The 12,626-nt window shown below is 36.1% G+C and overlaps 1 protein-coding gene across 24 annotated transcripts in view; it reads right to left on the reverse strand.

Moving 5' to 3' along the window:
- LOC5575494 (glucose transporter type 1) overlaps positions 1-12,626 on the reverse strand; it is an 816,694-nt gene that overhangs the window by 362,768 nt on the left and 441,300 nt on the right. For 8 of the 24 annotated variants that reach the window (XM_021843643.1, XM_021843629.1, XM_021843631.1 and 5 more), the window contains exons 1-2: positions 10,485-10,928; positions 9,239-9,306 (exon numbers count right to left, since the gene is read on the reverse strand). The exons of 2 other annotated variants lie outside the window; for them this stretch is intronic. The gene's annotated coding sequence lies outside the window, so the exon portion shown is untranslated. Of the gene's footprint in view, positions 1-9,238; positions 9,401-10,484; positions 10,968-12,626 lie in introns of those variants that run through there. 14 more of the 24 variants (XR_002500247.1, XM_021843642.1, XM_021843641.1 and 11 more) reach the window with 9 other exon arrangements.

Genomic DNA, 12,626 nt, shown 5'->3' on the forward strand with positions numbered 1-12,626 from the left:
GTTCCTCAAGGCAGCATTTTGGGACCAATATTATACAATATTTCCACATCTCAGGTATGTCGAGTTACTTTAGGGATGTCAAAAATCCTTGTTTGCGGATGACACAGGCCTCTCCGCCAAAGGACGAAGTCTGCGTGTCATCTGTAGTCGATTGCAAAAAAGTTTGGATATTTTTTCTTCATACTTGCAAAAATGGAAGATTTCTCCTAATGCTTCCAAAACTCAACTTATAATATTCCCACATAAACCAAACGGTCTTTATTTGAAACCTTCAAGTAGACATGTTGTCACGATGAGAGGGGTTCCAATAAATTGGTCAGATGAAGTTAAGTATCTAGGGTTCATGCTAGATAAGAATATAACTTTCAAAAATCACATTGAGGGCATTCAAGCCAAATGTAACAAATATGTAAAATGTCTCTATTCCCTTATTAATAGAAAATCAAAACTTTGTCTTAAGAACAAGCTTTTGATATGCAAACAAATTTTCAGGCCAGCCATGTTGTATGCTGTACCAATATGGACTAGCTGTTGTAATACCAGGAAGAAAGCTCTGCAGAGAATTCAAAATAAAATTTTGAAAATGATTCTGAAGCTTCCTCTCTGGTATAGTACCAATGAGTTACATAGAATATCCAATATTTAAACATTGGAACAAATGTCAAATAAAATAATTAAAAATTTCAGGCAAAAATCGTTAAATCTTCTATTGCCACAATTAATGCGTTATATGTTTAGGTTAAGTTAGATTGATTAAATTAAAAACGTGTTTTTTTTTCTCTTATATGCAGGTGAAATCAACTCGCCTGTAAAAAATCTGAACTGCTACGGCAAATGAAATGTAATATGTTGTTAACAAAATGTTAATAAAATCTTAAATTTATTTTACCAAATTAGGATGATAGTGTTGTCTAATAACACAGAACACCTAGATATAAGAAGTGAATGTAATGTTTGGAATGAAACTAATAAAGAAATAAAAAAAAGATGTTCTGAGCCCTTGGAAGCCCAGATAATTTCAAATCTGAAAATATCCCCGACCGGTGGGATTCGAACCCTCGACAGTCAGCTTGTTCTTGCTGAATTGCTGTGAATATATCGATGTAGAGGCCTCTATGTTTCTTCGATTTAAAGCAAAACAAAACTGTGGGAAATTGAAATATTTGTTCACCATGGTTGAATGGACTACTCAATAGAAAAATGTTCAAACTTCCGGTCCATTGAAGTCACTCTTCTAATGATTGTTAAGTCACCCTCCATACAACAAGCTAGAGAACGTTTTACTGTTTTCCTACAAACGGTAACACATGTTTAGCAGCCTAAAATTGGCAGAAAAAAGAAGGAAATTCCCATTGATGTGAAATGAAGCGAAAATGTACATGATCCATACAAATATGTGAATCGCATTCAACTTCCCCGAAGCGACGAAATTGTAGAATCCGTCTTTGCCGGAAGCAGCATACTTCTCGAAAGGTCGATTGATTTCCGACTCTGCCCCGGCGACCAACGGATTAAACCGGTTTCAATTAATTCAGCTCCATGATGGCTAGCAATTTCTTTTCCTCATACAAATTACTCCGAACAATTCGATAATTCAGCTACCAGAGAAAAGGAAAATCTGTTTTTCGTCTTGGGCTGGAAGCTTGGCCGGAAATAGACCGATCGAATGGATAGGACACCAAATCCGTCCGAGAATTATTGAACCAACTGAACCGTACCAAATGGCTGCGCAGTGTTCTTCCGTTGGGGATTTGGATGAGAAAAAATCTAGCGATTCATCCACCTATCAGGAACGAATTTCTTATAAATAACTCTAAAAATGTGGAATCAATGAAAAGATTGCAATCCCCATAGTAGCCATAGATTTTTTCACACTCTACATCTACAGTAGAAAAGGAGGAACGTGTCCAACTCATTTTGGTCCATTCTTTGGTGACAGCTTACAAGAGCTTCCCGGACTGGGATGGTCCAACGAAAGCCGGAATTTGCTAGCATCACTAATTTATGGCTGATCAATTCGCAACCGGATGGAATGGGTGGCATGTTCTGTTCTCGATTCTCCACCCTTTTTCTCGGCCCATTGGGTCCCACCATAAGGAGTGTATCGAAAAGTAGGTGCAAACATTCGAAACGGTATGTTCCAGAGCAGTAGCTATTCAAGAAATCAAGTTAATTTTCGTTAAGTCATCGAGTACTGAAGAAATCAAGACGTGTTTTACCAGAACATCTTGTATTAAAGGAGTGCAAGACTTTTTTCGACATCTGTTAATTATTTGAAAAATTATCGTACATAATGTAATTTTATTAAAACATATCACCACTACACCATTTTTAAAACATTGTAATGTACTTTTTATCACCAAATTGTTTGTAAGCTCAACTCAATATTTCTGAGATTGTTTCAACTGTTTACGATTTCATTTCGATACGCTCCTTACATTAACGAAAGCAAACGGATGCGCATTGGCTCAGGCGAATATAAGCTCCAGGGCGGATGGAAGGAAATATATCTTATTTTAATCAGCTTCATACAAGCGGTCGGTCGTAGTTCGTTTCTTTCCGGAGGAATTACATTGACTGCAGTGACAACCGAGGCGGCGACAGCACCAGAAGATCTTCGTGTCGGTGTTATAGGTACATATGAGACGATGGCAAAAATTGAGTTATGGTGGACATTCCCTAGTGCTAATGGCTGATGAAAAAATCAATCATTGGGTCATTCGTTATTTAGTAGTTTTCTGTTTTGCTACTCTGAAAATGAACTTAAGTTTTATAATTTTTCCTATATGTTTGGTGAACTCTGAGTAAAACTGAGTCCAATAAATATTGTTAGTCAAATTCAATTATCACCTATATGATTTCGCATTATGAGTTTTATACTGTGTATTCTCTGCTTTTTTGCCTTTGGCGACTTTTAAAGACTCTGAGCTGGTTTATTCGCTACTGGTCTTTATGTGTTGAGATTGCAAAAAGCCTAATCACCCCAAGTAGGGGTAGTTGCCACGGTTAGGATAGCTCAAAACAATCTTTACCATACAAAAACATCAAAGATTAATCTTTGCAGGCTCATGCAAAATAATACAGCCCAATCGGCGCTAGCTTATGAACATAACATTCGTAAAGGGACCTTCTATGTAGGTAACATCTTGAACTCAGTTTTTGCTACCTTCAGAAAACCTGAAATGGCATATTCCCATGCATCGTGTTCAAAAACGCAACCGTTGCTACACTAATTTCTGAGTTAACTACCAGAAGTGTATGTTATGTCACACTAGATATTTCTGTTGAACACCACACATAGAAAAAACATATATTGTTCGGTGTGTTTTTTATATGTCAAAACAACAATGGATTTAACCCGCATAGGCCTAAGGGGAAAATAAAACTCTTGTCGCTCAGCGAACACTTAACGAATTTCAATAAAGTTTTGTCAGTTTACTTGTACACATATCTAGTTTCCAAAAATGGCCAAAGAATCTCGTGAGGCTGGAGTTCTTCCGGTTTTTACTGAACCAAGTCGTATGGAAAGGGCGCTGTGCTTTTGTACCCCTAAAGCTCGGCAAATTTCATGTCACAAAAAGTTTTCGGAATCGATTATTATGTGGCCACTTTATCAAAGAATTTTAAGAAAAACACATCAGCAGTTGAAAACCGATTGAATTGAATTACCATGTTCCCTGCATTTGGTTGATCCTTCAAATGACCATTTTAGGATCCCCGGAACGCCTCAAATTCATTATTAAATTATTAAGTGGCCAAATTGTATCTAAACAGCTGTGTAATCTTATAGAAGCACTTTTTTGTCAACTGTTATGTCTGATCTTTACTTTTCGAGAATTGAAACGGTTTAAAATGATCGTCGTTGCATATAACTAAAGATAATTTGGCATGTATAAAAAAGCCTTGTTTATCCGACCTGACCCAGTGACCCACTGAAATAACTCTGGCCATATGAGTACTCCCGACTTTCTCTGGCCACTTTTGATAACTAGATATTACGAGTATACTGATTAAGAAAAATAATCCGTTAAGTATTCGCTGAGCGGTGAGATTTTTAGTATTTTTGCTTTCACTCAGGCCTATACATGTTAAATGAGTTGCCATACAGTACATATCAGAAGGCCTTTTACCAATTGTAATCAGTAAGGCTGATGCTTACAACATTAGCTGGGAAAGCCCGAATATTTATTTTAAAGAATTCAGTCTGATGGAATACTTAAGTAGTAGAATGTTGGCATACTGAATATAAGGAATTGTACAACCTTCGTGATGACTGATAGAGAAGTGTTAAACAAAAAGCTATGTTCGAATATGAAAGCTTTCGAAGAAGTTTTTCCTTTGTGAATTTCTAAGGGCTTAAGGGGGTTTCCAATGGTTTCCAATTCGGGAACTCATTCAAAACCTCTTATAAACTTTTGAGAGTTTATTTAATGTTAATTTCAACAGAATAAACAAGTCTCAATGATTGCACATAATTAACAACATAAGATATAAAATATTACATTTGGACTTGACGTAAACTATAATTTGGCAGGAAAGAGCATTGTGTAATCCACAATCTATCCTAAAATGCACATGTTGAGAACAAGAATAAATATATATTATTAGGTTGGCACTGTCGATATAAACCTTCTACCGGCAGCATATTGTATCATTTGTTTTTCGATACTTTTGCGCCATTTTATGCACACAAGTTTTCTAATAGTATTTTACGTAACAAGTTGAAGAATGATGATATTTCAGCACGAGTCGTACATATATCGAACGAGGCTTGCCAAGTTGGATTAATTATCCGACGAGTGCTGTAAATATAAAATTCTGCAACGAGTTGCGTAAAACATTTGTTTTTTCAATTTCGTAAACGACCACTTGAGCTCATCACATATATCATTCGAATGCATTCACCATAATTTTAACAATTTCTGAAAATTGTCATGTCATTCATTAAGAAAATATAATCTGTTGCGTAATGGAAAATCTTTGCGTAATATTATTACGCAACTGATTCTTTCTGTGGTGAACAATCCTTAACAATTCCATGAAAATTATACATGCAAATATACTCGCCCATATAGCTCGACAGCTGTCACTTCCACCTTCCCTGCAGCTGCCCTCACCTCACCTCGCATCCACTGACTGTTTAGATTGATGAACCTCCCTTCAAGGAACCTTGATAACTATGGTATGGTATGGTTCAGTGCAGGAAAGTAGGCCATTTTATGACAGGTTGGCGTAATAAAAAACAGCCTATTACGATGAGAAATTGAAAAAAAAACTTTTCCGTTTCGATTTTCACTGTTGGTCATCTGCTTGTAAACATATTTCGAAATTCCTTGTGGTACTGACGCGTAGCCATGCCCCACGTGAATATCTCAAGCTAAAGAATTTTTCCCAGGATCGCTATTCGCTTTTCAAAACAGTGCTTTTAAGAGTCTGCTGTGAAAAAAAATAAGCAAATTGTTGGAACCGTTGGAAGACAATTTACACCATCTTCAGCTCAAGGCTGCACAGACTGTACGATCAGAAACATTAGACAACGGACAACACGAAAAACACAGCAGCCCAATGATGAATTTTTCGTTTGATGAAAAGTTTCCACCACTGGAGCGGGAATTGAACCCACACTTCATGGCACAGTACGCCCAAACGCCGCTAACCGTACGGCCACGAAGCCTACAGCTTCTCGTACCACTCTGGCTTAATATTGAACTTGTAAACTTCAAAAAAAAAAACATCATTTTGGATTTTGAGATTCCTTGGAGAAACCTCATTCTATTCAAAAGTGCATTTAGTTCCTGAAAAATAGCGAATTTGGGAATTTTGAGACTAAGATTTCAAGAACTAGTTGTATGAAAGGCAGTTGACAAGTTTTCAGTGTTACGAAACGCTAAAGAGACTTATGGGCTTGTTTGTCCACAAGAAATGGGAAAGTAGGAACGAACTCACCGAAATAATATCATTGTTGCAGGTTTCCAAAACAACTCCTCTTCTAGGCGAGCTGGGAAAGACCGCATTCAATACTGGTTTCCTTATTATTGTCATCGACATTAGTCTCCATGATTTTAACAACTTAATAACGAAAGTAACATACGTAAAAGTACTTATCAGCAGAACCGTTGTATTGCCAATCAGTCATCGAATGACCAAGCGCCACAAACAGAAGCTGTTTAAATAGTTACTCCTTCCTTGTACAATTCTTAAAATTATATTTTTCATAACAGTCTGGACCTAAATCCCATTCCGATCACATCACACATGGGCCACACGAAATGTACCATCCGGCATCACCATCCAAATTGTCAACGTAATCGTGAAAACAGGAAATTGAAACGTATCGCCAAATACTACTGATCGCATCAACGTTCACATTCATTACTCACATAGGGTAAGTGATCCATTAGTTGTGGGTGTTCCTATAGTTGCGGTAGTGCCATTTACACTCATTTAACTGAAATGGCTGCAGATCCGATATCGCCAATCGACGTATTGGCTTTCTGATACTCGAAATAGCCAAAAACATCGTTCAAATTGCTTCAAAATTGATAAAATTCCACTGAAATTGCTTAAAAATTTCTCGCTATTATCAATAGTTGGGGTAAAGAATTCCTATAGTGGAGGATCCCATAAGTCATAAGAAAACAACGGATATCGCAACTACCGTTTTGTCTCAATTGCCGAACAGACTCATATTCCGAACACTCGAATTTTGTATGACGATGGGGTTGAAATGTTTCTCTGAAATATGTCAGCACATTGCAAGGAAATGGCACCCAGTTGCAATTCAATTTAAACGTCTTCCAATATATTTTATACCTCGTGAGTAGTGATGATTCTCTAGTTCGAGACCAGAAAAACTAGCTCGGATAATTTTTTTTGCGAAATTATTTATTCGAATACGATATATTCGTGTTGTCCGGAATTTGAATCAAGGTGTTCGGAATATGAGACAGAATAAAGACAATGTTCGGCATTTGAACCAAAATGTCGTTCCATACTTTTACGTAAAAACAATACTAAAACTTATTAAATCAACATTATTATTGGTACACCCAACATCTAACAGTTAGACTTTACGAAGATATTAAAATTTACACAAATATCAGCCAATTCATGCCAATCAGATGCATTTAAAGTCACTGTTGGCCTTAAGTGTTCGGAATATGAGTCAAAACGGTATAGGAACACAAATTAAAAATTTACCTCCAATAAAGGAACAGTGTATCAATAGTGGAGGTATCATTTTTCATTGACATGCCGAAGGTTACTGCAATGAATTCAGTTTTCTCATTACAACAATAATGTGTACATTTGTTGCACAACTTGAATTTTGAGGGGTTAAATAAAGTTGAACCGTGCTTAGTACCTCAACTATTGGAACATTTACCCTGCATCATGCTATAGATATGCTACTAAACCATCAGCCATCACAAAAAAAAATCTTCGAAACAACATCGTGGAACCGAGATAAATCGTGACAGCTATTTCGAAATCGCATCCACTCGCGCGCACAGCTTGCTGCGATCTCCTTAAGAAGTTTATGATTTTTTTTTTTAATGAAGACCTTTTTGAAGGTTTAACAAATAAAAAACAGTTTCAGTTTAAGTTTTAACAATTAGCTGACAAAAATTTGAAAAATATAATACTTTCCGTTGAGAATTCATGTTTTGGGCAATTTTTATTAAATAAGTAAGTCAAAATATTTTTTCAATTAATTTGTAGTACCCACAATTTTAAACTACTAATATTAAACTTAAAAAACGAATACTAATAATTATACTAAATTTACATCAAAAGCATGTAAAAGATTTATAAACCGTTGAGTATTCATGAAGTTATGTTCAAACAAAAATGATTTTTTTAGTAAAAAGAGGAAAAATTTGGAGTAAACTACTTTAACGAATACCAGTTTTGATTTTAGCCAAATTGGTTATTCTACAAACTTTTCATAATCTTAATTTCGAAGAGAATGATGCTATAAGCTTCAAAATTGGAAGCAAAATAACGATGTTATGATGACTTCACTGAAGGTTGATTTCATAACTTGAAAATTCATCTTCAAGTCGCTTGCGCCACCTCTAAATCTTAATACTTTTGGCTAAAAATTTAAGGTTTGCCTCATGATGCGTTTCATTATAATGATTAGTAAACCTTCCTGGAGGTAAAGTGGCCCATTCATGAAGTCATTAGAAGAACATTTTAAAAATCCTTTGAGAATTTGTCATGAACTTGACAGAATTATTCTCAAAATTAAAGGAAACCCAATTGATTGAGTTGAATGAACATATAGTTGTGATTTGGATTTCAATGTTTCTATATAAAAAGGGGGTGATTGAGTCCAAAATTGTTATTTTCGCTTGAAATATAGGAATACAAATTGTGACTGCTTGTTAGTGCAAGGTTTATGTTAGAATCTGATATCAACTGAATTTTGAAAAAAAAAAAACAGATGGGACTGACTTGCGATACCCTGCAGTTGAAATCCATTAAAAACCGTTAAAGGGCATGTATGCCAAATCCAATAACCGTTTCATACCCTCGCTACCCACATATCGGAAGAAACCTTGTTTCACAGTATGAACCGTGAATGATTAACAAACAAAATATCTAATTGGGTTCCAGGTGCGCACTACGACATGACAACACAAATTTTGCCATGGCTCTCGTCTAGCCTCCATACTATAATTACCCATCGTAATCATCGACTGACAGTCTAAACGAGAGGAGTTCCTAGGGCATTCGCTTATCAACAGAATTGCAATAGTTAGAGGCTTGTGGAAATACTACGTAATGGGAATTTGAGAAATAATCCTCCATATAAAAATAAAGATCAACCAAAAATTTAAAACCTTATCAAAATATCTTAGTATACAGTTATTGGTCAAAAATCACAAAACAACTTATTAAACCATTATTACAGAACAACACTTATATTCCCTCCCTAAAATTACGACACATTGTATTCGACTGCACCCTAAGAGATATGTCTCATCGCTCAACAGCACGTTCAGTCTATAAGCTTCAATATGACAATCAGACGGTTCAAGTGATAAGCATTTTTACAGCATGTGCTCGACGCACTTGAAGCTTGTTTCAATTATTGTCATCTTTTTTTTTTTTCATTCGGCTTCTTTCTATTGGCACAACACGATGTTAAACATGAAACATTCAAACGGGGTGATGCAGCATTGCGCGAAATATGCATAAGATGCAATTGACATTCCATGCATTATATACCAACCTAGCGGTTCGTCACTCAAACAGCACTGACCGGCAAACTGTTGCGTAGTTGAAATCTCCACACTTTTGCTTATTCCAGATCGAAACAAATCGCAATTCAATATACAGTGACTGAATTTTTTATTCGTACTAGGAAATGTTTTCACATCAGGTGGCTGAAAAACTATTCAATGATATTCCAATGGGTTACATGCATGCCCTGATTCGCTACTCGCCACACCGTAACGCACATGCGCTAGTGTCTATGAACGAAAAATCGCTAAAAGGTTACCCGAAAAATATTTATATGGCGAAATGCATCTAACGAATTATTTCTCAAAATTGGGAACTATTTTCGAAAAAATATTTGGTACCGGTTGTGCGTGATGATGATGGCTATCACGCCTACCAAATATTTTTTTGATTAAAGCTTTCATTCACAAGATGTTGGAAGTTAGATGCCTTTCCCCATACAAAATAAAATTAGAAAATTTCTGCTGATCAACTGTGAACAAGAGCAAAGCAGGTAACCCATTCTAAATACTTCATCAATAATCATAGGTGACATCCAACATTCTGTTTATGTTCGCTTATATGTTAGGTGACGAGAGACGGTTAACTGCTTATCCCTTGAAAAAGGTCCAATACACGGGACCAAAACGTCGGGCTTAGCCAAACAAGCCTGAGAAAGCCATAAAATTACAGTTCGCTTTTATCTTTGGTAAAATAGACAAGCTTTGAATTTCTGTCTAAAATGTTTTATATTCTATATCTATAAAGATGAATCACGTATGCTCTAGCTAACACATCATTTGTTTACCTTGCAGATAATTTGCTGTTATAGTATACTGATCTTTGAAATGAGTCCATTTGATCAATAATATAGATCCTTCTCTCCCACTGATCCGCATTTCAATGGATAATGTTTGAAAATTGTATGAAAATCGACTCTTTTTCCTGAATAACCGCGAAATTTCCTGAAAATAACTGTATTCTGAAGTGACAGGGAAGTAATTTTGTTTGTGCAGCATGGCCATGATATTTAATCATATTTTATTTTGAAGACCCTTAGTTGATCCGTAACTGTGGGGAGACTGTAAACAGTTTATAATCGTGGAATAATAGATGACATCTACAACCCTAATTAATGATAAAGTATTTTGAATAAGATTTATCATTAAATGATATTTAACAAATTCATGTGAAACAGAGCTCTGTACGAATATGCAATTCAGTCACTATATACACGTTCGCGAACTGATACACACCTGACCGGTTTTCACTTTCCTATCGTCACTCTTCTACACATAAACAACAACAAACTGCCGCAGACTGAACTGCGAACTGATGTGCGAACGATCACCGAACGATCAACACTAATACCACTTCACACGACACACTACAGACAGCATCCCCCTTTGCATCAAAACAAGACTCCGAGAGATCCCCCAGTTGGACTCTTCCAGAATGCACTTCGTTTCCGACCTAATGTCCGATAATTATTCACTTCAAATAAGACTTTGTCACATTAATTCCAACTTATCTCCTAACTAACGACCGAATAACTCAAAAACAACCCGGAGGCGATAAACCGCAATATTCGCTCGAAGTCACGCTACACGTACCAAAGCAAACCAAAGAACACGTTCGTATGCCTTCTTCACCGTTCGTTCACTGATCGTCACTGTTGAAGCGCAACTGAGTGCCCCAATTGGCTCCCCTCGTGATGTGGATGTGATGTGAGTGAAGCGTTGTTGTTAGGCATGTTATACGATAGTACACCAATGTATTACTAGCAACGTGTGTGAAGTAAACTGACAGCCAAAGAAGTGACCGCCACTGAGATACTGTGTAACATCCAGCAGAGATGCTATAAAATATTCCAAATAATTGAATATTTACAATACCAGTTTAAGTCTAACCTGAGTGATGCAGTGATAGATTGCATTAGTTAACTGTTGAGTTAATTACGATGGCATTAGTGCAAATGCTAACAATATATCGAAACAAAATTAGTATGCGGAAGTTTTAACTTATCGTCCTTGTTTGCTAGTTGTATTTTGTTAAATTATGTTTCATGTAGTTGTTGTTGTTGTTGTTGTTTGAAAGGGACTGTAACTAGAAGGTCATTCGTCTCTCTGTGATATAGTATCTCAACATTTTCCATTAGTCTGACCAATTACTGAAATTTGAACCTTTTTAACGATTCATCAGTTATTTATAATGCTTTAAACTTAAGTTACCAGGTTTGGCTTCAATGTGGGACACAATTTTTAAACTTTAAACAGGAAGAAAGCTCTGCTGAGAATTCAAAATTTAATTTTGAAAATGATTCTGAAGCCTCCTCTCCCTGGTATAGTACCAATGAGTTACATAGAATATCCAATGTTGAAACATTGGAACAAATGTCAAATAAAATAATTAATAATGTCAGGCAAAAATCGTTACAATCTTCTATTGCCACGATTATTGCGTTATATGTTTAGGTTAAGTTAGGTTAAGTATATTCAAAGCGTTTTTTTTTCTCTTATAAGCAGGTGAAATCAACTCACCTGTAAAAAATCTGAACTACTACGGCAAATGTAATGCAAATGTAATATGTTCTTAATAAAATCTTAGATTTGTTTTACCAAATTAAGATGATAGTGTTGTCTTATAACACAGAACACCTAGATATAAGAAATGAATGTAATGTTAGGAATGATGCAAATAAAAAAAAAAATAAAAAAAAAACGCGTTTCTTACAAGGGAAAGTTACGATGGTGTTACACGGGATTTTTAACCGGACTATTTTTATTAGAATCTACATGTCAAAATATGAAAAACTCCAAAGCCTTTCGGGTGATGGAGCAGTAGTGTAGCCAGAAGGGGTTCTGAAAGGGGCAAATACAGAGTTAATTGAAAATTTGACAATTTGATTTTCATTCGTATTTATCGTAATGGTAACAAACTGAATTGACATTGGTTATAATTTGTTATTATTATGCCATAGACGCAACCAGAATGAGTTCTTCTTGGCATACTTTTCCAATAAAACCATTTTTTTAGGTGTCAATATTCCGTTCGTTGGGGCCTTCCTTAGCCGAGTGGTTAGTGTCCGCGGCTACAAAGCAAAGCCATGATGAAGGCGTCTGGGTTCGATTCCCGGTCGGTGCAGGATCTTTTCGCAATGGAAATTTCCTTGGCTTCCCTAGGCATAAAATATCATCGTACCTGCCACACGATATACGAATGCGAAAATGGCAAATTTGGCAAAGAAAGCTTTCAGTTAATAACTGTGGAAGTGCTCATAAAAAACGCTAAGCTGAGAAGCAGGCTCTGTCCCAGTGATGAAGTTAATGCCAAGAAGAAGAAGAAGTAGTGCAGTCAGAAAGGGCTTGTAAAAGGCATAGTTGCACAATGTTCAATAT

This window comes from Aedes aegypti, chromosome 2 (genome assembly GCF_002204515.2).
Source record: "Aedes aegypti strain LVP_AGWG chromosome 2, AaegL5.0 Primary Assembly, whole genome shotgun sequence".
NCBI lineage: Eukaryota > Metazoa > Arthropoda > Insecta > Diptera > Culicidae > Aedes > Aedes aegypti.